Source organism: Cupressus sempervirens, chromosome 2, assembly GCF_028749045.1.
Source record: "Cupressus sempervirens isolate cs-2001-9-10 chromosome 2, ASM2874904v1, whole genome shotgun sequence".
Taxonomy (NCBI): domain Eukaryota; kingdom Viridiplantae; phylum Streptophyta; class Pinopsida; order Cupressales; family Cupressaceae; genus Cupressus; species Cupressus sempervirens.
The window spans coordinates 568,455,369-568,479,300 of NC_143119.1; the positions used below are offsets into that span (position 1 = coordinate 568,455,369).

The following is a 23,932-nucleotide window of genomic DNA, read 5'->3' on the forward strand; positions in this document are numbered from 1 at the left end:
GATTCACTCTTTTTTTGGCTAATGGCCAAAGTTTTCGAATCGACTCAGCTACCCCGACTCGAATTGCCTCGAGCCTTAACCACCTCCATTTTTTTTTCACTCGACTCATGTAATCGCACTCGCCTTGATTCTGAGTGGCCCGAGTCACTTACATGATCCAAAACTGGGTAACTTTTTCTTTTTTCTTTTTTTTGTCAAGTCCCAAAGTTTTGAACTCGGATAGAGTCGGATGCCCCGTCTCGAGTCGTCTCCAAATTTTTTGCACGACTCATGTCACCGTGCTCGACTTGATTCTAAGTGCCCCGAGCTGTGTACGTGATTCAAAAGCGGTTAACTTTTTCTTTTTGGTTAATGCTCAAAGTTTTCAACTGGACCTGCCTCGGCAACCTCGACTCGAAGTGCCTCGAGCCTTAATGGCCTCCAATGTTTTTACATGACTCATGCCACCGTCGAATTTTTGCTCGAATCATGTCACCCAGGGCACCTCGATGCTACGTGACCCGAGCCCTATGCGCGATCCAAAACTGAGTAACATTTTTTTTAGAACTCCCAAAATTTCATTCTTTTTTGCCTTATGGGGCCTATCATGATCTCTTTTTATAAAGAAAATTCTCAAATCGGTTCGTTTTGGCTACCCTACATTGAATCTAGCTAGCTAGGCGTAACGCCTCGAGTTGGCTCACCAAATTGGCCCACTGAGTTGCTTCTCTAAGCCCACTCACCATGTCAGCTCACCAAGTCAAGTGTTCAAGTACGTTGCCAAGTCAACTCTTTAAGTTTGATCAACAGGTCAGCCCGCCCAAGTTGCCTCTTTAAGTTCGCTCACCAGGTCAGCTTGCCCAAGTCGCATCAGCGAACTAACTCGCTGAGTCACCTCACAAAGTTGACTCTTTAAGTACGCTCACCAAGTCAGCTCACCAAGTCGACTCACCATCTCACCTCGATAAGTTGGCTTGTCGAGTTACCCCACCAAGTCGTCACCTCTTTAAGCTAGCTCACCATGTCAGCTCATCAGGTCGGCTCACCCAGTCGACTAATCAAGTAGGCCCACCAAGTCACCTCAAGGATAGCTCCTCACCCTGAGTCGCCTCACCATGTTGACTCAATGAGTCACCTCACCATGTTGACTCTTTGAGCCCGCTCGCCAGGTTGCCTCACCAAGTCAACTCGAGTATGTTGCCAAGTCGACTCTTTAAGTTCGCTCGCCAGGTTGACTTGCCAAGTCAGCTCACCATGTCATCTCAATGAACCAACTCACTGAGTCGCCTCACCACATTGGCTCTCTAATTCCACTTACCAAGTCACCCCACCAACTCGCCCCATTAGGCCTACTCACCACCTCGGCCCGTTAGGCCCACTCTCACCAAGTTGACTCTTTAAGTCTGCTCATCAAGTCGAGCCACCAAGTACTCTCACCAAGTTGACTCTTTGAGTCCGTTCATCAAGTTGCCCCACCAAGTACTCTAACCAAGTCGATTCTTCAAGTGCATTCATCAAGTCGCCCCACCAAGTACTCTCATCAAGTCGACTCTTTAAGTCCTTTCATCAAGTCACCCCACCAAGTACTCTCACCAAGTCAACTCTTTAGGTCCGTTCATAGAGTCACCCCACCAAGTCGACCCTTCAAGGGCGTTCATCAAGTCACCCCACCAAGTCGACTCTTTAAGTTCATTCATCAAGTCACCCTGCCAGGTCAGCCCACAAACTACTCTGACCAAGTCGACTCTTTAAGTTCATTCATAAATTCACCGCGCTAGGTCGGCCCACCAAGTCGACTCTTTAAGTTTGCTCATCAAGTCACCCTGCCAGGTCGGCCCAACAAGTACTCTCACCAGGTTGACTCTTTAGGTTTGTTCATCAAGTCACCCCACCAAGTACTCTCACAAAGTCAACTCTCAAAGTTCGTTCATCAAGTTGCTCCGCCAGGTCGGCCCACCAAGTACTCTCACCAAGTTGACCCTTTAAGTTCGTTCATCAAGTCACCCCGCCAGGTCGGCCCACCAAGTACTCTCACAAAGTCAACTCTTTAGGTTTGTTCATCAATTCACCCCACCAGCTCGGCCCACCAAGTTCTCTCAACAGGTCGGCTCTTTAAGTTCGTTCATCAAGTCACCCCGCTAGTTCGACCCACCAAGTAATCTCACAAAGTTGACTCTCTAACTTTGTTCATCAAGTCACCCTGCCAGGTCAGCCCACCAAGTACTCTCACCAAGTCACCCCACTAGTTCGACCCATGAATTTGACTCTTTAAGTTCATTCATCAAGTCACCCAGCCAAGTCAGCCCACCAAGTCAACTCTTTAAGTTCATTTATCAAGTCACGTGACGAGGTCAGCCCCCGAGTACTCTCACCAAGTTGACTCTTTAAGTTTTTTTATCAAGTCACTCGGCCAGGTCGGCCCACCAACTCACCACATACTCTCACCAAGTCGACTCTCTAAGTTCATTCATCAAGTCACCCCGCCAGGTTGTCCCACCAAGTCGAATCTTTAACTTCATTCATCAACTCACCCCACCAAGTACTCTAACCAAGTCGATTCTTCAAGTGCATTCATCAAGTCACCCGACCAAGTACTCTCACCAAGTCGACTCTCTAAGTCTGTTCATCAGGTCACCCCACCGAGTACTCTCACCAAGTTGACCCTTCAAGTGCGTTCATCAAGTCACCCCACCAAGTTGACTCTTTAAGTTCATTCATCAAGTCACCCCGCCAGGTCAGCCCACAAATTACTCTCACCAAGTCGACTCTTTAAGTTATTTCATCAAGTCACCCTGCCAGGTCAGCCCACCAAGTGGACTCTTTAAGTTCGTTCATGAAGTCACTCTACCAAGTCAGCCCACCAAGTCGACTCTTTAAGTTCGTTCATCAAGTCACCCCGCCAGGTCAGCCCACCAACTACTCTCACCAAGTCGACTCTTTAAGTTTGCTCACCAAGTCACCCCGCCAGGTCGGCCCACCAAGTACTCTCACCAAGTCGACTCTTTAGGTTTTTTCATCAGGTCACCCCACAAAGTACTCTCACCAAGTTGACTCTTTAATTTCATTCATCAAGTTGCTCCGCCAGGTCAACCCACCAAGTACTCTCACCAAGTCGACCATTTAAGTTCGGTCATCAAGTCACCCCACCAGCTCGGCCCACCAAGTACTCTCACAAAGTTGACTCTTTAGGTTCGTTCATCAATTCACCCTGCCAGCTCGGCACACCAAGTTCTCTCACCAGGTCAACTCTTTAAGTTTGTTCATCAAGTCACCCCGCCAGTTTGACCCGCCAAGTACTCTCACCAAGTGGACTCTTTAAGTTCGTTCATCAAGTCACCCCACCAGGTCACCCCACCAAGTACTCTCACCAAGTTGACTCTTTAAGTTTGCTCATCAAGTCACCCCGCCAGGTCGGCCCACCAAGTACTCTCACCAGGTCGACTCTTTAGGTTTGTTCATCAAGTCACCCCACCAAGTACTCTCATAAAGTTGACTCTCTATGTTTGTTCATCAAGTTGCTTCGCCAGGTCGGCCCACCAAGTACTCTCACCAAGTCGACCCTTTAAGTTCGGTCATCAAGTCACCCTACCAGGTCGGCCCACCAAGTACTCTCACAAAGTTGACTCTTTAGGTTCGTTCATCAATTCACCCCACCAGCTTGGCCCACCATGTTCTCTCACCAAGTTGACTCTTTAAGTTCGTTCATCAAGTCAACCTGCCAATTCGACCCACCAAGCACTCTCGCAAAGTCAACTCTCTAAGTTCGTTCATCGAGTCACCCTGCCAGGTCAGCCCACCAAGTACTCTCACCAAGTCATCCTACTAGTTTGACCCACCGAGTTGACTCTTTAAGTTTGTTCATCAAGTCACCCAACCAAGTCGGCCCACCAAGTCGACTCTTTAAGTTCGTTCATCAGGTCAAGTGACCAGGGCAGCCCACCGAGTACTCTCACCAAGTCGACTCTTTAAGTTAGTTCATCAAGTCACCTTGCTAGGTCGGCCCACCAAGTACTCTCACCAAGTTGACTCTTTAAGTTTGTTCATCAAGTCACCCTGCCAGGTTGGCCCACCAAGTCGACTCTTTAAGTTCGTAAAATGGGTACCCAAGCCATTCTACTTGAGTCATAATTCTCAAATCGGGTAGCTTCCGATATAAAATGGTCGTCGAGCCATTCTAGTCGGTCTCAAAATATTGATCAATTTACCCCCTTGACTGATGCAATCAAATTGCAAAACCAATGCCAATCTTTGTCTCCATTGACAACCTCATGAAAAATGGGGTCGTGGATGGCTATTCGGTCACATTTTTTATTGAATTGGGTTTTAATGTACTTGTGCACTGAATGTACATTTTTGATGTAGAGTAAGGCTTGCACTAATAGCTTATATAAGGAAGGTAGTGTGCTTGAAAAATGGTGGGTGAGCTAGCCTGGCCGAGCCGATCTGGGTGAGCCATGCTGGCTGACCCGATCTGGCCGAGCCATTCTGGCCGAGCCATGCTGGCCGAGCCGATCTGGGCGAGCCATGCTGGCCGACCTGATTTGGCTAAGTCGTTCTAGCCGAGCCGATCTAGGCGAGCCATGCTGGCCGACCTGATCTGGTCGAGCTCCAAAAATGTGTCGTGGATGGCTGTTTGGTCACATTTTTCATTGAATTTTGTTTTAAGGTACTTGTGCACAGAATGTACATTTATGATGTAGAGTAAGGCTTGCACTAATAGCTTATATAGGGGAGGTAGTGTGCTTGAAAAATGGTGGGCGAGCAAGCCTGGCTGAGCCGATCTGGGTGAGCCATGCTAGCCGACCCGATCTGGGTGAGCCATTCTGGCCGAGCCAATCTGGGCAAGCCATGCTGGCTGACCCAATTTGGGTGAGCCATTCTGGCCAAGCCGATCTGGGCGAGCCATGCTAGCTGACCTAATCTGGTCGAGCTCCAAAAATGGTGTCGTGGATGGCTGTTTGGTCACATTTTTCATTGAATTGGGTTTTAAGGTACTTGTGCACTGAATGTACATATCTGATGTAGAGTAAGGCTTGCACTAATAACATATATAGGGGAGGTAATGTGTTTCAAAAATGGTGGGCGAGCCATCCTGGCCGAGCCGATCTGGGCGAGCCATGTTGGCCGACCCGATCTGGCTGAGCCGTTCTGGCTGAGCCATGCTGGTCGAGCCGATCTGGGCGAGCCATTCTGGCTGACCCGATCTGGGTGAGCCATTCTGGTCGAGCCAATTTGGTTGAGCCATGCTGGCTGACCCGATCTGGCTGAGCTACAAAAATGGTGTCGTGGATGGCTGTTTGGTCACATTTTTCATTGAATTAGATTTTTAAGGGAGTTGTCCGTGCTATCGCAGATTTCTAATGCAGAGTGAGCCTCACACTAATAGCTTATATAGGAGAGGTTGTTTTCGCGAGCCTCTCCCATTCCCCTTTCATTGATTCAACATTGGTGTCTAGGCGGATCGGATTGTTGGGTTTTCAAATGGTGTATGCTGATGTTGAATCAATGAAAGGGGCATGAAGCGATCTCGGTGCTTTTCCTCGGCTCTCCTTTAGATCATGTTTTTCGATGAATCAATTTTGGAAAAGGTGAGGCAATGGTTGTCGATCCATGGCGTGTCTTTTTGGTGATTTTAAAACTTGATCTAAACGTGAACCCTTGTCTAGCACTCCGGCGTTGCTTGGTATAATGGCAATTTGCTATGGGTGCTCGGCAATCTAGCAATTTGTCATGGTGTACTTATCACGGCTACATGGGAGCTTTAATATTGAAAGCTCTCGGTGAAAAATGGTGGCCGAGCCATGCTGGCTGACCCGATCTGGCTTAGCCATTTTCGTCGACCCAATCTGGCTCTTCTTTCTCACTCCATCGGTACAAATTCGGGAGTTGTTCGACAGTGGTTGTCGTTCCAATGTGTCATTGCAGTGATCTTGAGAGCGATGCTAAGGGCGAGAGCTTGCGTCTAGCATTTTGGGATGTTTGTGCAAGTGAGCAGTGGAGCTTCTCTTATCGAAACCTCTCCGCGGCCTTTGAATATAGACCCAGTGTCGACGATATCGATGGATATGAGCCTTGGATTCTAAATTTGTTCAGCTAACATTGGTTTTTGTGAGAGAAGGGTATGAAAGCACTTCTCGATTGCTACGCGGGAGCTCCCTAAGATTGCCTCTGTGCCAACTCAATCGGCACAACATTGGGAATGGTTTGACAGTGGTTGTCATTCCAATGTGTCATCGGGATGTCTTAGAACGCGGCCTTTCAAGGGCGATCTCTCGTCTAGCACTTGGATTGTGCGTCGTCCCAAGTGAATGGGGAGATCTCTCTGTGAATGGCAGCATGGCAATTGCAAGAGAAAATTGACTTAGTAGTTGGAGCATTGGCCTCAGGCCATTGTGACAGCCTTGCAATTTCTCTATAATTACAACCTATGTTTGCGCAGTAGCAAAGTTTGCATGTAAGATTGGCCTTTGTTCGTGACAATTCCAAGTACTCTCACCAAGTCACCAAGTCACAATACCGGCCGACCCGATCTGGCCGAGCTGATCTGGGTGAGCCATTCTGGCCGAGCTAATCTGGGTGAGCCATGGTGGCCGAGCCATGCTGGCCAAGCCAATCTGGGCGAGCCATGCTGGCTGACCCATTCTGGGTGAGCCATGCTGGCCGAGCCGTTCTGGGCGAGCTCCAAAAACGGTGTCGTGGATGGCTGTTTGGTCACATTTTCATTGAATTGGATTTTTAAGGGAGTTGTCCATGCTATCGCAGATTTCTAATGCAGAGCGAGCCTCGCACTAATAGCTTATATAGGAGAGGTTGTTGCCGCAAGCCTCTCCCATGCCCCTTTCATTGATTCAACATTGGTGTCTAGGCAGATCAGATTTTTGGGTTTTCAAATGGTGTATGCTGATGTTGAATCAATGAAAGGGGCATGAAGCGATCTCGGTGCTTTTCCTCGGTTCTCCTTTAGATCATGTTTTTCGATGACTCAATTTTTGAAAAGGTGAGGCAGCGATTGCCGATCCATGGCGTGTCTTTTTGGTGATTTTAAAACTTGATCTAAACATGAACCCTTGTCTAGCACTCTGGCATTGCTTGGTATAATGGCAATTTTCTTTGGGTGCTCAGTGCTCTAGCAATTTGTCATGGTGTACTTATCACGGCTACATGGGAGCTTTAATATCGAAAGCTCTCGACAAAAAATGGTGGCCGAGCCATGCTGGCTGACCCGATCTGGCTTAGTCATTTTCATCGACCTGATCTGGCTCTATTTTCTCACTCCATTGGCACAAATTTCAGGGTTGTTCGACAGAGGTTTTCGTTCCAATGTGTCATTGTGGTGATCTAGAGAGTGATGCTAAGGGCGAGAGCTTGCATCTAGCATTTGGGGATGTTTGTGCAAGTGAGCAGTGGAGCTTCTCTTATTAGAACCTCTCTGTGGCCTTTGAATATAGACCCAGTGCTGACGATATCGATGGATACGAGCCTTGGATTCTAAATTTGTTCAGCTAACATTGGTTTTTGTGAGAGAAGGGTACAAAAGCACTTCTCGATTGCTATGCAAGAGCTCCCTAAGATCGCCTCTGTGCCAACTCGATCGGCACAACATTGGGAATGGTTTGACATTAGTTGTCATTCCAATGTGTCATCGGGATGTCTTGGAACATGGCCTTTCAAGGGCGAGCTCATGTCTAGCACTTGGATTGTGTGTCATCACAAGTGAATGGGGAGATCTCTCTGTGAACGGCACCATGGCGATTGCAAGAGAAAATTGACTTAGTAATCGAAGCATTGGCCTCGGGCCATTGTGATGGCCTTGCAATTTCTCTATAATTGCAACCTATGTTTGCGCAGTAGCAGAGTTTGCATGTAAGATTGGCCTTTGTTCTTGACAGTTCCAAGTACTCTCACCAAGTCACCAAGTCACCATGCTGGCTGACCCGATCTGGCTGAGCCATTCTGGGCGAGCCATGCTGGCCGAGCCGTTCTGGGCGAGCTCCAAAAATGGTGTCATGGATGGCTGTTTGGTCACATTTTTCATTGAATTGGATTTTTAAGGGAGTTGTCCATGCTATCGCAGATTTCTAATGCAGAGCGAGCCTCACACTAATAGCTTATATAGGTGAGGTTGTTCTCACGAGCCTCTCCCATGCCCCTTTCATTGATTCAACATTGGTGTCTAGGCGGATCAGGTTGTTGGGTTTTCAAACGGTGTATGCTGATGTTGAATCAATGAAAGGGGCATGAAGCGATCTCAGTCCTTTTCCTCAGCTCTCCTTTAGATCATGTTTTCCGATGACCCAATTTTTGAAAAGGTGAGGCAGCGGTTGCTGATCCATGGTGTGTCTTTTGGTGATTTTAAAACTTGATCTAAACGTGAGCCCTTGTCTAGCACTCTGACATTGCTTAGCATAATGGAAATTTGCTATGGGTGCTCGGCGCTCTAGCAATTTGTGATGGTGTACTTATCGCGGCTAAATGGGAGCTTTAATATCGAAAGCTCTCGGCAAAAAATGGTGGCCGAGCCATGCTGGCCGACCTGATCTGGCTTAGCCATTTTTGTCGACCCGATCTGGCTCTTCTTTCTCACTCCATCGGCACAAATTCGAGAGTTGTTCGACAGCGGTTGTCGTTCCAATGTGTCATTGCGATGATCTTGAGAGCAATGCTAAGGGCGGGAGCTTGTGTCTAGCATTTTGGGATGTTTGTGCAAGCGAGTAGTGGAGCTTCTCTTAATGAAACCTCTCAGTGGCCTTTAAATATAGACCTAGTGCCGACGATATCGACCCAATAGAATCGGTGCTGGTGTTCGAGAAAGACACGGTATTCGGATTTGGAATATTGGCACCAGCATCATTTCTATTGGGAGGGCCATGAAGCCATCCCAATTTTGCTATGCGAGGGCTCTCTCCCAAGAGTCATTCTCTTTGCAACAACTTCTTTGGCAAAAAAAATTTTGGAATGGTTCGGCAGCGGTTGTCGTTCCAATGGTGCCGTTGTGGTGGTTGCCTGGGCAGTGATCTAAAGGGCGAGCCGTCATCTAGCAGTTGGGCTACGCATCACGGGTGACAAGGGAGCCTTTGTAATTGGAAGCTCCTCGTAAACATTCGATAAGAAGAGCCATTGCTTGTGTGAGCAAGGATGAATGTAGCCTCGAATTCCAAACAAAATCAATGACATCGGATCTATATATAAGAGTGGAATGTAGCAGCGGCCCATTTTCTATGCATGGCTCCCAAAAGTTGCTCGTCTTTCTCACTCCATCGGCACAAATTTGGGGGTTGTTCGATAGTGGTTGTCATTCCAATGTGTCATTGCGGCGATCTGGAGAGAAATGCTAAGGGCTGGAGCTTGTGTCTAGCATTTGGGAAGTTTGTGTGAGTGAGCAAGGGAGCTTCTCTTATCAGAACCTCTCCGTGGCCTTTGAATATATAGACCCAGTGCCGATGATATCGATGGATACGAGCCTTGGATTCTAAATTTGGTCACAGCTAACATTGGTTTTTGTGAGAGATGGGTATGAAAGCACATCTCGATTGCTACGCGGGAGCTCCCTAAGGTCTCCTCTGTGCCAACTTGATTGGCACAACATTGGGAATGGTTCAACAGAGGTTGTCATTACAATGTGTCATCGGGGGATGTCTTGGAAAGTGGCCTTTCAAGGGTGAGCTCGCATCTAGCACTTGGATTGTGCGTCGCGTCACAAGTGAATGGGGAGATCTCTCTGTGAATGGCGGCATGGTGATTGCAAGAGAAAATTGACTTAGTCAGAGCATTGGCCTCAGGCCACTATGATGGCCTTGCAATTTCTCTTTAATTGCAACCTATGTTTGCGCAGTAGAAGAGTTTGCAAGTAAGATGGGCCTTGTTCTTGAGAGTTCCAGGAGATGACCTCTAGAACTTTTGGATTGGGCCCCTTCAAGGTGAAATTCATCCAGTTGATCAGATGAGCTCGATGACCATTTCAGTCCCTTGGCTCCATGAATTCACATCTCCTAACTGATGAAAATCTTTTGCTCCTTAGACGACCTCATAAAAAATTGGGTTGTGGATGGCTATTTGTTCATAATTTTCTATGATTTGGATTTTTCAGGCTGATGTCGGTGTGTTCGCTAATTTCTAATGCAGAGCGAGCCTCGCACTAATAGCTTAAATAGGAGAGGTTGTTGCCACGAGCCTCTCCCGTGCCCCTCTCATTGATTCAATTCTGGTGTCAAGGCAGATGGAAATGTCAGATTTTGAAATGGTGGATGCCGACGTTGAATCAATTAGAGGGGCATGAAGCCCACCCTCGAGGTGCTATTCCTCAAATCTCCTTTAGATCATGCTTTCTTGTCACTCAGCTGGCGCAATTTCAGAAAAAGGTTTGGGTGCGGTTGCCAGCCCTCACCGCGTCTACTTGGTGATTTTAAAACTTGATCTAAAATGGGAGCCCTCGTCTAGCACCTCCGTCCGATGTTGCTCGGGTATTGCATGAATTTTTGCTATCGGTGCGAATCCCCCAACAAATACCTACGCTTGGACCCTCTCTTAGATCACCTTCTTTGATCACTCGATCGACGCAATTACGGAAGAGACTTGGTAGCAGTTTCCATTCTATAGAGCGTCTATTCTGTGATTTCGAAGTTGATCTTAATGGCGAGCCCTTGTCTCTAGCCATGAGGTGGGTGCTTGGTGCTCTAGCAAATATTTTTTGCATGCCTATTGCGGCTACAATGGGAGGCTTTGATAACAAAATCTCTCAGCAACGCTCCCCAATAGAATCGGTGCTGGTGTTCGAGAAAGACACGTTATTCGGATTTGGAATATTGGCACCAGCATCATTTCTATTGGAAGGGCCGTGAAGCCATCCCGATTTTTCTATGCGAGTGCTCTCTCCCCAAAGTGGTTCTCTTTGCAACAACTTCTTTGGCGCAAAATTTTTGGAATGGTTTGGCAGCAGTTGTCATTCCAATGGTGCCATTGTGGTGGTTGCTTGGGTAGCAATCTGAAGGGCGAGCCATCGTCTAGCAGTTGGGCTGCGCATCACGAGTGACAAGGGAGCCTTTGTAATCGGAAGCTCCCCGTGGCCATTCGATGAGAAGAGCCATTGCTTGTGTGAGCAAGGATGAATGCAGCCTCGGATTCCAAATGAAATTGACAACATCAAATCTATAAATAAGAGCGGAATGAAGCAGCATAGCCCGTTTGCTATGCGTGGCTCGCCAAAGTTTCTCTTCTTTCTCACTCCATCGGCACAAATTTGGGAGTTGTTCGACAGTGATTGTCATTCCAATGTGTCATTGCGGTGATCTAGAGAGTGATGCTAAGGGCAGGAGCTTGTGTCTAGCATTTGGGATGTTTGTGCAGGTGAGCAAGGGAGCTTCTCTTATCAGAACCTCTCCATGGCCTTTGAATATATAGACCCAGTGCCGACAATATCGATGGATACGAGCCTTGGATTCTAAATTTGTTCACAACTAACATTGGTTTTTGTGAGAGATGGGTACAAAAGCACATCCCAATTGCTACATAGGAGCTCCCTAAGGTTGCCTTTGTGCCAACTCGATCGGCACAACATTGGGAATGGTTCGACAGCGGTTTTCATTCCAATGTGTCATCGGAGGATGTCTTGGATAGTGGTCTTTCTTTCAAGGGCAAGCTCGCATCTAGCACTTGGATTGTGCATCGTGTCACAAGTGAATGGGGAGATCTCTCTGTGAATGGTGGCATGGTTATTGCAAGAGAAAATTGACTTAGTCGGAGCATTGGCCTCGGGCCATTGTGACAGCCTCGCAATTTCTCTTTAATTGCAACCTATGTTTGGGTAGTAGCAGAGTTTGCATGTAGGATGGGCCTTGTTCTTGAGAGTTCCAGGAGATGACCTCCAAAACTTTTGGATTGGGCCCCCTTCAAGGTGAAATTCATCCAGTTGATCGGATGAGCTCGATGACCATTTCAGTCCCTTGGCTCCATGAACTCACATCTCCTAAAAGATGACAATCTTTTGCTCCTCTGCCGACCTCATAAAAAATTGGGTCGTGAATGGCTGTTTGGTCTGAATTTTCAAGGATTTAGATTTTTAAGGCAGTTGTCAGTGTGTTCGCTAATTTCTAATGTAGAACGAGCCTCGCACTAATAGCTTATATAGGAGAGGTGGTTGCCGCGAGCCTCTCCCGTGCCCCTCTCATTGATTCAACGCCGGTGTCAAGGTGGATGGATATGTCAGTTTTTGAAACGGTGGACACCGACGTTGAATCAATTAGAGGGGCATGAAGCCCACCCTCGATGTTCTATTCCTCGACTCTCCTTCAGATCATTTTTTCTTGTCACTCAGCTGGCACAATTTTAGAAAAAGTTTTGGCAGCGGTCGCCAGCCCTCACCGCATCTACTTGGTGATTTTAAAACTTGATCTAAAATGGGAGCCCTCATCTAACACCTCCGTCCGGTGTTGCTTGGGTATTACATAAATTTATGCCATCGGTGTGAATCCCCCAATAAATGCCTATGCTTGGACCCTCTCTTAGATCACCTTCTTCGATCACTCGATCGACGCAACTACGGAAGAGACTTGGCAGCGGTTTCCATTCTACACCACGTCTATTCTGTGATTTCGAAGTTGATCTAATGGTGAGCCCTTGTCTCTAGCCATGAGATGGGTGCTTGGCACTCTAGAAAATTTTTTTGCATGCCTATCACCGCTACAATGGGAGAGGTGGTTTCCGTGAGCCTCTCCCATGCTCGCCTCATTGATTCAACGCCGCTATCAAGGTGGATGGATATGTCAAATTTTGAAACGGTGGATGCCGACGTTGAATCAATTAGAGGGGCATGAAGCCCACCCTCGAGGGTGCTATTCCTGGACTCTCCTTTAGATCATGTTTTCTTGTCACTCAGCTGGCGCAATTTCGGACAAAAGGTTTGGCAATAGTTGCTAGCCCTCACCGCGTCTACTTGGTGATTTTAAGACTTGATCTAAAATGGGAGCCCTTGTCTAGCACCTCCGTCCGATGTTGCTCAGGTATTGCATAAATTTTTGCCATCGGTGCGAATCCCCCAACGAATGCCTACGCTTGGACCCTCTCTTAGATCACCTTCTTCGATCACTCGACCGACGCAATTACAAAAGAGACTTGGCAGTGGTTGCCATTCTACACCACGTCTGTTCTATGATTTTGAAGTTGATCTAATGGTGAGCCGTTGTCTATAGCCATGAGGTGGGTGCTTGGTGCTCTAGCAAAAAAATTTTTGCATGCCTATCGCGGCTACAATGGGAGAGGTGGTTGCCGTGAGCCTCTCTCGTGCCCCCCTCATTGATTCAATGCCGCTGTCAGGGTAGATGGATATGTCAGATTTTGAAACGGTGGATGCCGACGTTGAATCAATTAGAGGGGCATGAAGCCCACCCTCAAGGGTGCTATTCCTGGACTCTCCTTTAGATCATGTTTTCTTGTCCCTCAGCTGGCGCAATTTTGGAAAAAGGTTTGGCAGTGGTTGCCAACCCTCACCGCATCTACTTGGTGATTTTAAAACTTGATCTAAGATGGGAGCCCTCGTCTAGTACCTCCATCCGGTGTTACTCGAGTATTGCATAAATTTTTGCTATCGGCGTGAATCCCCCAACGAATGCCCTACCCTTGGACCCTCTCTTAGATCACCTTCTTCGATCACTCGACCGATGCAATTATAGAAGAGACTTGGCAGCGATTTCCATTCTACAGCGCATCTGTTTCATGATTTCGAAGTTGATCTAATGGCGAGCCCTTGTCTAGCCATGACGTGGGTGCTTGGGGCTCTAGCAATTTTTTGCGTGCCTATCACGGCAAAAATGGGAGAGGTGGTTTTCGCGAGCCTCTCCCGTGCCCTCCTCATTGATTCAACGCCAGTGTCAAGGCGGATGGATATGTCAGATTTTGAAATGGTGGATGCCAAAGTTAAATCAATTAGAGGGGCATGAGGCCCACCCTCGAGGTGCTATTCCTGGACTCTCCTTTAGACCTTGTTTTGTTGTCACTTAGCTGGCGCAATTTCAGAAAAAGGTTTGGCAGCAGTTGCTAGCCCTCACCGCGTCTACCTGGTGATTTTAAAACTTGATCTAAAATGGGAGCCCTCGTCTAGCGCCTCCGTCCGGTGTTGCTCGGGTATTGCATAAATTTTTGCTATTGGCACGAATCCCCCAACGAATCCCTAGCCTTGGACCCTCTCTTAGATCACCTTCTGCGATCACTCGACCGACACAATTACAAAAGAGACTTCGTAGTGGTTGCCATTCCACAACACGTCTGTTCAGTGATTTTGAAGTTGATCTAATCGCGAGCCCTTGTCTAGCCATGAGGTGGGTGCTTGGGGCTCTAGCAATTTTTTGTGTGCCTATCGCGGCTATAATGGGAGCTTTGATAACAAAAGCTCTCGGTGACCCTCCCCAATAGAATCAGTGCTGGTGTCATTCTAATGGTGCTATTGTGGTGGTTGCTTGTGAAACTATCTGAAGGGCGAGCTATCGTCTAGTAGTTGGGCTACGCATCACGAGTGACAAGGGAGCCTATGTAATCGAAAGCTCCCCATGGCCATTCGATTAGAAGAGCCATTGCTTGTGTGAGCAAGGACGAATGCAGCCTCAGATTCCAAACAAAATCAATGATGTTGGATCTATATAAGAGCAGAATGAAGCAGCAGTAGCCCATTTTCTATGCACGGCTCCCCAAAGTTGCTCTTCTTTCTCACTCCATTGCCACAATTTTGGGAGTTGTTCGATAGTGGTTGTCATTCCAATGTGTCATTGCGGTGATCTAGAGAGCGATGCTAAGGGTGGGAGCTTGTGTTTAGAATTTGGGATGTTTGTGCGAGCGAGCGGGGAGCTTCTCTTAACGGAACCTCTCCGTGGCCTTTGTATATAGACCCAGTGGCGACGATATTGATGGATGTGAGCCCTTGGATTCCAAATTTGTTCATAGCTAACATTGGTTTTTGTGAGAGATGGGCATGAAAGCACATCTTAATTGCTATGTGGGAGCTCCCTAAGGTCACCTCTGTGCCAACTCGATCGGCACAACATTGGGAATGGTTCAACAGCGATTGTCGTTCCAATGTGTCATCGAGGGATGTTTTGGAAAGTGGTCTTTCTTTCAAGGGAAAGCTCGCGTCTAGCACTTGGATTGTGCATCGTGTCACAAGTGAATGGGGAGATCTCTTTGTGAATGGCAGCATGGTGATTGCAAGAGAAAAATGACTTAGTCAGAGCCATTGGCCTCAGGCCATTGTGATGGCCTTGCAATTTCTCTTTAAGTGCAACCTATGTTTGCGTAGTAGCAGAGTTTGCATGTAAAGATGGGCCTTGTTCTTGAGAGTTCCAGGAGATGACCTCCGAAACTTTTCGATTTGGCCCCTTCAAGGTGAAATTAATCTAGTTGATCGGAAGAGCATGATGACCATTTCAGTCCCTTGGCTCCATGAACTCACATCTCCTAACTGATGACAATCTTTTGCTCCTCTGCCAACCTCATAAAAAATTGGCTCGTGAATGGCTGTTTGGTCAAAATTTTCAAGGATTTGGATTTTTAAGGTAGTTGTTGGTGTGTTCACTAATTTCTAATGTAGAGCAAGCCTTGCACTAATAGCTTATATAGGAGACGTGGTTGCCGCGAGCCTCTCCCGTGCCCCTCTCATTGATTCAACGCCAATGTCAAGGCGGATGGATATGTCAGATTTTGAAATGGTGGATGTTGACGTTGAATCAATTAGAGGGGCATGAAGCCCACCCTTGATGTGTTATTCCTCGACTCTCCTTTAGATCATGTTTTCTTGTCACTCAGCTAGCGCAATTTCAGAAAAAGGTTTGGCAACGGTTGCTAGCCCTCACCGCATCTACTTAGTGATTTTAAAACTCGATCTAAAATGGGAGCCCTCGTCTAGCACCTCCGTCCAGTTTTGCTCAGGTATTGCATAAATTTATGCCATCGGCGTGAATCCCCCAATGAATTCCTACACTTGAACCCTCTCTTAGATCACCTTCTTAGCTCACTCGACTGAAGCAACTACGGAAGAGACTTGGCAGCGGTTGCCATTCTACACCACGTCTGTTCTGCGATTTCAAAGTTGATCTAATGGCAAGCCCTTGTCTCTAGCCATGAGGTGGGTGCTTGGCACTCTAGCAAAAATTTTTGCATACCTATCGTAGCTACAATGGGAGAGGTGGTTGTCGTGAGCCTCTCCCGTGCCCCCCTCATTGATTCAAAGTCGCTGTCAGGGCGGATGGATATGTTGGATTTTGAAACGTTGGACGCCGACGTTGAATCAATTAGAGGGGCGTGAACCCACCTTCGAGGGTGCTATTCTTGGACTCTCCTTTAGATCATGTTTTCTTGTCACTCAGCTAGCACAATTTCGGAAAAAGGTTTGGCAGCAGTTGCCAGCCCTCACCACGTCTACTTGGTGATTTTAAAACTTGATCTAAAATGGGAGCCCTCGTCTAGCACCTTCGTCCGGTGTTGCTCGAGTATTGCATAAATTTATGCCATCGGCGTGAATCCCCCAACAAAGGCCTATGCCTAGACCCTCTCTTAGATCACCTTCTTCAATCACTCGATTGACACAATTACGGAGGAGACTTGGCAGCGGTTGCCATTCTACATCGCGTCTGTTCTGTGATTTCAAAGTTGATCCTAATGGCGAGCCCTTGTCTATAGCCATGAGGTGGGTGCTTGGCACTCTAGCAAAATTTTTTGTGTGCCTATTGTGGCTACAATGGGAGAGGTGGTTGCCACGAGCCTCTCCCATGCCCCCCTCATTGATTCAACGCTGCTGTCAGGGCGGATGGATATGTCAAATTTTGAAACGGTGGACGCCGACGTTGAATCAATTAGAGGGGCATGAAGCCCACCCTCGAGGGTGCTATTCCTAGACTCTCCTTTAGGTCATGTTTTCTTGTCACTCAGCTGGTACAATTTTGGAAAAAGGTTTGGCAATGGTTGCCAGCCCTCACCGTATCTACTTGGTGATTTTAAAACTTGATCTAAAACGGGAGCCCTCGTCTAGCACCTCCGTCCGGTGTTTCTTCGGTATTGCATAAATTTATTCCATCGGCATTAATCCCCCAATGAATTCCTAACGCTTGGACCCTCTCTTAGATCACCTTCTTTGATCACTCGACCGACGCAATTACGGAAGAGACTTGGCAGCGGTTGCCATTCTACACTACATCTGTTCTGCGATTTTGAAGTTGATCTAATGGTGAGCCCTTGTCTCTAGCAATGAGGTGGGTGCTTGGCACTCTAGCAAAATTTTTTGCGTGCCTATCACTGTTACAATGGGAGAGGTGGTTGCCGCAAGCCTCTCCCATTCCCCCCTCATTGATTCAATGCCACTGTCAGGGTGGATGGATATGTCAGATTTTGAAATGGTGGACGCCGACGTTGAAACAATTAGAGGGGCATGAAGGCCACCCTCGTGGGTGCTTTACCTGGACTCTCCTTTAGATCATGTTTTCTTGTCATTCAGCTGGCGCAATTTTAGAAAAAGGTTTGGCAGTGGTTGCCAGCCCTCACCGCATCTACTTGGTTATTTTAAAACTTGATCTAAAATAGGAGCCCTCATCTAGCACCTCCGTTCGGTGTTTCTCAGGTATTGCATAAATTTATGCCATTGGCGCAAATCCCCCAATGAATTCCTACGCTTGGACCCTCTCTTAGATCACCTTCTTTGATCACTCGACCGATGCAATTACGGAAGAGACTTGGCAGCGGTTGCCATTCTACACCGCGTCTGTTCTGCGATTTTGAAGTTGATCTAATGGCGAGCCCTTGTCTCTAGCCATGAGGTGGGTGCTTTGGTGCTCTAGCAAATTTTTTTGCATGCCTATCATGGCTACAATGGGAGAGGTGGTTGTCGCGAGCCTCTCTCGTGCCCCACTCATTGATTCAATGCCACTGTCAGGGCGGATGGATATGTTGGATTTTGAAACATGATCTAAGATAGTAATGATGGTCATTAGAATCTATGGCGGTGAGTATATCCCATTCAGTAATCGCAATGGTGGAGCTGGTGGGAAGTACTTGTCACTTTGGTTTGTTGGATATCCCATATGTTAGTGTTTGCATGGCTTGCAACACACTGCACATTTGGTGTTTGATTCTAAGATGCACTTGTTGCTGAGTGTATGGAGTTGTATCTTTTAGCCAAGGGCTCCGTCTCTTGGCACGTTCTATCATTGCATTTTTATCCTACTCGGACGGCAAGAAGGAAAGAGATGGTTGCATGAGTGCATTGCTCGACGTCCCTAATTTTGTCAAAGGTCCACTCTCCACCGTAAGTTTTCGCTGATTGGTAGAGCCTTGGGATTTAGAGGGGGGCCGGTGAAAGGTTTGGTTGCCACATAATTTAATTGCTAGTGTGTTCTCAGTGTGTGCTTGCCTCTTCACTATCTCATCCTACAAAAGTGCATGGCACTGTCATGAGAGCTTTTGTGGTCCAAGCTAGTAGAAGCGTAGAGTATTACCGATACTTTTTGTTTGGATGCGGAAACTCTCCATGCCCAAGGCTACATTCGGTGTTCACATTGTGTGGAAAAAAAGCCCAAAGCATTTCATCTCTCTTCAGATGCAAAATTCTAGGAGGCTTGTCAAAGTATGGCCGTTTGTACGAGGTGCACCAAAAAGTGTGTAGGGGGCATATACCTAGGAAATGGATGTCTCTGAGTGTCCTTACTCGGTCGTGTGCACGGTGTACATCTTTGCATTACGACTCTACTACGAGCATTTGTGATTCGAGCATTTTTGGGGAACAGGTTTCGTAAGAGATGTTCTTCTTAGGCTCCTACGAACCAGAGCGCTCGTCTTTGCAATGCTCTAATAAGTGCAGGCCCAACGTGTCTGTCTAGGGGAAGAAATAGCACGAATTCTTTTTGCTGAGATGTGGATGCTCGCGGGTCGTTCCCTTGTGGTGCAATTCTTCGGTATGTGCATGTGCATGAGATTGAAGCTTGTCTGACAATTCTAGTGTGAGTGTTCACCCGTAGGAACTTTTCTGTACCTGCACTGGTAGATCATGTGTCACGGGGAATGGTTAGCGAGGCTGTGCTATGAAAGGAGATATTTGCCAGAGGTTAGACATGTCTGTGTATGCGGGTGGGCTCTCATCACCTATAAATGTGCTGAGGGGGTGTTATAGACGATGCCCTTGAGTGGCCTTATAATTGAGGTGGTCGCGTGCACAGTGATGCCCTCACCAATCGCATAACTAGCCATGTTTTTGACTCGCACGAACCTTCACCCTTCAGCACAGTGGTCTCCATTGGCACTACGGCAACTAGCTCTTTGTCTTGGGAAAATGTTTGTTGCGATCGAGAAGGATTTTGTCTATGCGGGTGCACCTCAATAGGCATGTAGGAGGCATATGCCTGGGAAATGGATGTCTCTGAGTGGCCTTATAATTGAGGTGGCTACGTGCATGGTGCATCTCATACAGATCGAGGCTTCTTTCTGAGTAGTGGCGACAGCAAGTTCAACGGTAAAGGGTTCTGTACGACACATTCTTCCCAAGTGCCTTTGAACCGAGAATCCCTGTTCGGCCCTCTCCAGTCAACGATGGGACACTTTCCTCTTGTGAAAAATCTTTGAGCGTTGCAAGTCCTGCATGTGTTGTGAATGTCATTCTTTTTGCTTGTGCGACAGATTGTGTTCGGATGCATGACGGAGCAAATGCAAATTTTGGTTTCCCATCATGGCGGGCATCCCTTGGCTGTAGCAGGTCTTGGCAAATTTTGGTTTCTTTGATGGTACTTTGCTACTCGGATAACTGCAGTAATTCTAGAGCTAATACGTGCACCAAATCTTGACTCTCAGAAGGGATGCATTTATTAGATAAAAGGTCAGCAGGGGCTCGCCCACTATTCCGGTGATTCATGATAACTCGACGGATCACACGGCCTTTGTGCTGGTGACGCTTCATTCAAATTTTTGCCATATCAACTTTTGATGGTAGGATAGAGGCCTACCATGGTGGTGATGGGTGATGGAGAATTAGGGTTTGATTCTGGAGAGGGAGCTTGAGAAATGGCTACCACATCCAAGGAAGGCAGCAGGCATGCAAATTACCCAATCTTGACACGGGGAGGTAGTGACAATAAATAACAATACTAGGCTCATCGAGTCTGGTAATTGGAATGAGTACAATATAAATCCCTTAACGAGGATCCATTGGAGGGCAAGTCTGGTGCCAGTAGCCACGGTAATTCCAGCTCCAATACCGTATATTTAAGTTGTTGTAGTTAAAAAGCTTGTAGTTGGACCTTGGGTCGTCACGATCAATCTGCCTTCTGGGTGTGCACTGGCCCTCACGTCCCTTTTGCCAGCGGTGTGTTCCTAGCCTTAATTGGCTGGGTCACAGTTTCGAGGCCGTTACTTTGAAAAAATTAGAGTGCTCAAAGCAAGCCTATGCTCTAAATACATTAGCATGGAATAACGTGATAGGAGTTTGGTCTTGTTCTGTTGGCCTTCAGGACCGGAGTAATGATTAATAGGGAGTATCGGGGGCATTCGTATTTCATTGTCAGAGGTGAAATTCTTGGATTTATGGAAGATGAACCACTGTGAAAGCATTTGCCAAGGATGTTTTCATTAATCAAGAATGAAAATTGGGGGCTCAAAGACGATCAGATACCATCCTAGTCTCAACCATAAACACTGCTCATCGCTCCTACCGATTGAATGATCCGGTGAAGTGTTCGGATCGCAGTGATGACAGCGGTTCCTGTCGGCGATGTCATGAGAAGTTCATTGAACCTTATCATTTAGAGGAAGGAGAAGTTGTAACAAGGTTACCGTAGGTGAACCTGCGGTAGGATCATTGTCAGTTCGAGACCTTGAATCGTGTAGGGGATGGAGCTAGCTTCCTCCCCGCCCCCAAAATCTCAACGATGTGCGGACACTTGGCCCTATAGCGATGTGCTAGACGGCCAAGCTATGGGTCCAACACTGTCAAGGTCGAGGGTCACATCGAATGCCATGATCGAAAGCATGGATTCCCCGCGGGGCAAAGAAGAGACTCGGATGCAATCTGGATTAGGATCGGTGCCATTGAACGATGTTCGCGTTGGAGCAAGAGGTCTCTGCTCGGTTGTAGTTCAGAGGGGGTCCGAGCCTTGTCCCCTGTTGAGATTTCATGGTCTAATCGCATGCGCGGCACTATGCTAGGGATCCGTCATTTCGACAGCGGCAAGTCGGGACTGTCGCAACCCCCCATTGCCTTGCCCCGGTGTGTTGACTCGTCACTTGGAGTGTTCGGTGTTTAGGATGGTGCACTCGCATGATTTGTGAGGTAGGGGCCCCGTCTGCTGACATGGCTCTCCCATGCATTGACTCCCACCTTTACAAGGTGATGGGGCGGGGACACACCACAATAGTCCTCATCACACCCATGGGGGTGCTCAAGGTTCAGGATGTGTCAACACCCAACACACGGGTGCATCGCGCACCTTAGAAATTGGTTCAACCGGAGATAGGGTCCAGCGGCTGGAAGAGCATGGCACGTCTTGCGGTGTTCGATGCGCCTTTGGCAGCCCTTGAAAATCTAGAGGATCGAGTACCGTTCACGATCGATTGTACTCATAACCGCATTAGGTCTCAAAGGTGAACAACCTCTGGTCAATAGAACAATGTAGGTAAGGAAAGTCAGCAAAATGGATCCATAACTTTGGGAAAAGGATTGGCTCTGAGGGCTGGGCCTAGGGGTCTGTGCCCCAAACTCGTGGGTTGTTGGTGGCCTACTCAAGCTGCTCCCATGGTGAGGGCTGTCTGTCGCGTGCCGATCGGGCGACGGACACAGGATGCCCCCTGCGGAGGGCTTTTCCTAGGCGATGAACAGTTGACTCAGAACTGGTACGGACAAGGGGAATCTGACTATTTAATTAAAACAAAGCATTGTGATGGTCCTTGCGTATGCTGATGCAATGTGATTTCTACCCAGTGCTCTGAATGTCAAAGTGAAGAAATTGAACCAAGCGCGGGTAAACGGCTGGAGTAACTATGACTCTCTTAAGGTAGCCAAATGCCTCGTCATCTAATTAGTGATGCGCATGAATGGATTAACAAGATTCCCATTGTCCCTATCTACTATCTAGTGAAACCACAGCCAAGGGAATGGGCTTGGCAGAATCAGCAGGGAAAGAAGACCCTATTGAGCTTGACTCTAGTCCAACTTTGTGAAATGACTTAAGAGGTGTAGAATAAGTGGGAACTTTCGGGCGTAAGTGAAATACCACTACTTTTAACGTTATTTTACTTATTTCGTGAGGTAGAGATGGGGAAATGCCCATATTTTTGGCCTTAAGGTGCATCTAGGTGCGCCGATCCAGGCGAAAGACATTGTTAGGTGGGGAGTTTGGCTGGGGCGGCATATCTGTTAAAAGATAATGCAGGTGTCCTAAGATGAGCTCAATGAGAATAGAAATCTCGTGTGGAACAAAAGGGTAAAAGCTCATTTGATTTTGATTTTTAGTATGAATACAAACCGTGAAAGCATAGCCTATCGATGCTTTAGACTTTCAGAATTTGAAGCTAGAGGTGTCAGAAAAGTTACCACAGGGATAATTGGCTTGTGGCAACCAAGCGTTCATAGCGACGTTGCTTTTTGATCCTTCGATGTTGGCTCTTCTATTATTATGAAGCAAAATTCACCAAGTGTTGGATTGTTCACCCACCAATAGGGAACGTGAACTGGGTTTAGACCATCGTGAGACAGGTTAGTTTTACCCTACTGATTATTCGTGCTACGATAGTAATTCAACTTAGTACGAGAGGAACCATTGATTCACACATTTGGTCATCGCGATTGGTTGAAAAGCCACTGGCGCAAAGCTACCGTGTGTCAGATAATGACGGAATGCCTCTAAGTCAGAATCCATGCTAGATACAGTGTATATCTCTCCCCAGCTAGATCGCGACCCGCAGTAGGGGTGCTCTTGCACTCCTAGGGGCCTATGTCATTGGCCATCTCCGATCGATGCATTAGCCCATTGCAGCAACCTTGGATATTAATTTCAAGCGGTCAGTGAGAAGAATCTTTTGGAGACGACTTAAATAAGCGACGGGGTATTGTAAGTTGCAGAGTGGCCTTGCTACCAGAATCCACTGAGATTCAGCCCTCTGTCACCTCGATTCATAAAACCTTTTTTGACTCTGAGGTGGGTGGGGTTTTTAATTTGCGCGAGGGAGAGAAAATCTCCCAAGTACCAAATTCTGGGTGGGTGGGGTTTGTAAGGTTTCTTTGTGAGGTCGTAACAATCACTCAGGTACCAAATTCCCGACAGGTGGGGTTTGCAATTTGCGAGGTCGTGACAATCACTCAAGTGCCAAATTCCTGGTGGGTCGGGTTTGCAATTTTTGCGAGCGCAGAAAAACTCTCCCAGGTGCCAAATTTTGAGCAGGTGGGGTTTTGTGAAAATTTTCGTGAGGGCAAAGAAATCTCTTGAGTGCCAAATTCCTGGTGGGTGGGGTTTTGTAAAAATTTATGCGAGTGCGAAGAAATCTCCCAAGTACCAAATTTCTGATGGGTGGGGTTTGCAATTTTTGCCAGGGCAGAAAAATCTCCCAAGTGCCACATTCTAGGCGGGTGGGGTTTTGTAAAAATTTCTGCGAGGGTGAAAAAATCTCCCAAGTGCCAAATTCTGGGCGGGTGTGGTTTGCAATTTTTGCGAGGGCATAAAAATCTCCCAAGTGCCAAATTTTGGGCGGGTGGGGTTTGCAATTTTTGCGAGGGCGTAAAAATCTCCCAGGTGCCAAATTCTGCGTGGGTGGGGTTTGCAATTTCTACCAGGGCGGAAAAATCTCCCGAGTGCCAAATTCTGGGCGGGTGGGGTTTTGTAAAATTTCCATGAGGGCGAAAAAAATTTTCCAAGTCCCAAATTCTGAGCTAGTGGGGTTTGTGATTTTTGGAAGGGCAAAAAAATCTCCCAAGTGTCGAATTCTTGGTGGGTGGGGTTTTGTG

At 47.4% G+C, this 23,932-nt stretch overlaps 2 pseudogenes; both read left to right on the top strand.

Moving 5' to 3' along the window:
- Positions 1-19,605: 19,605 nt before the first annotated feature.
- On the top strand, positions 19,606-20,634 carry LOC149574641 (18S ribosomal RNA; annotated as a pseudogene).
- Positions 20,635-21,593: 959 nt separating this feature from the next.
- Positions 21,594-23,106, top strand: LOC149574642 (25S ribosomal RNA; annotated as a pseudogene).
- Positions 23,107-23,932: the final 826 nt, after the last annotated feature.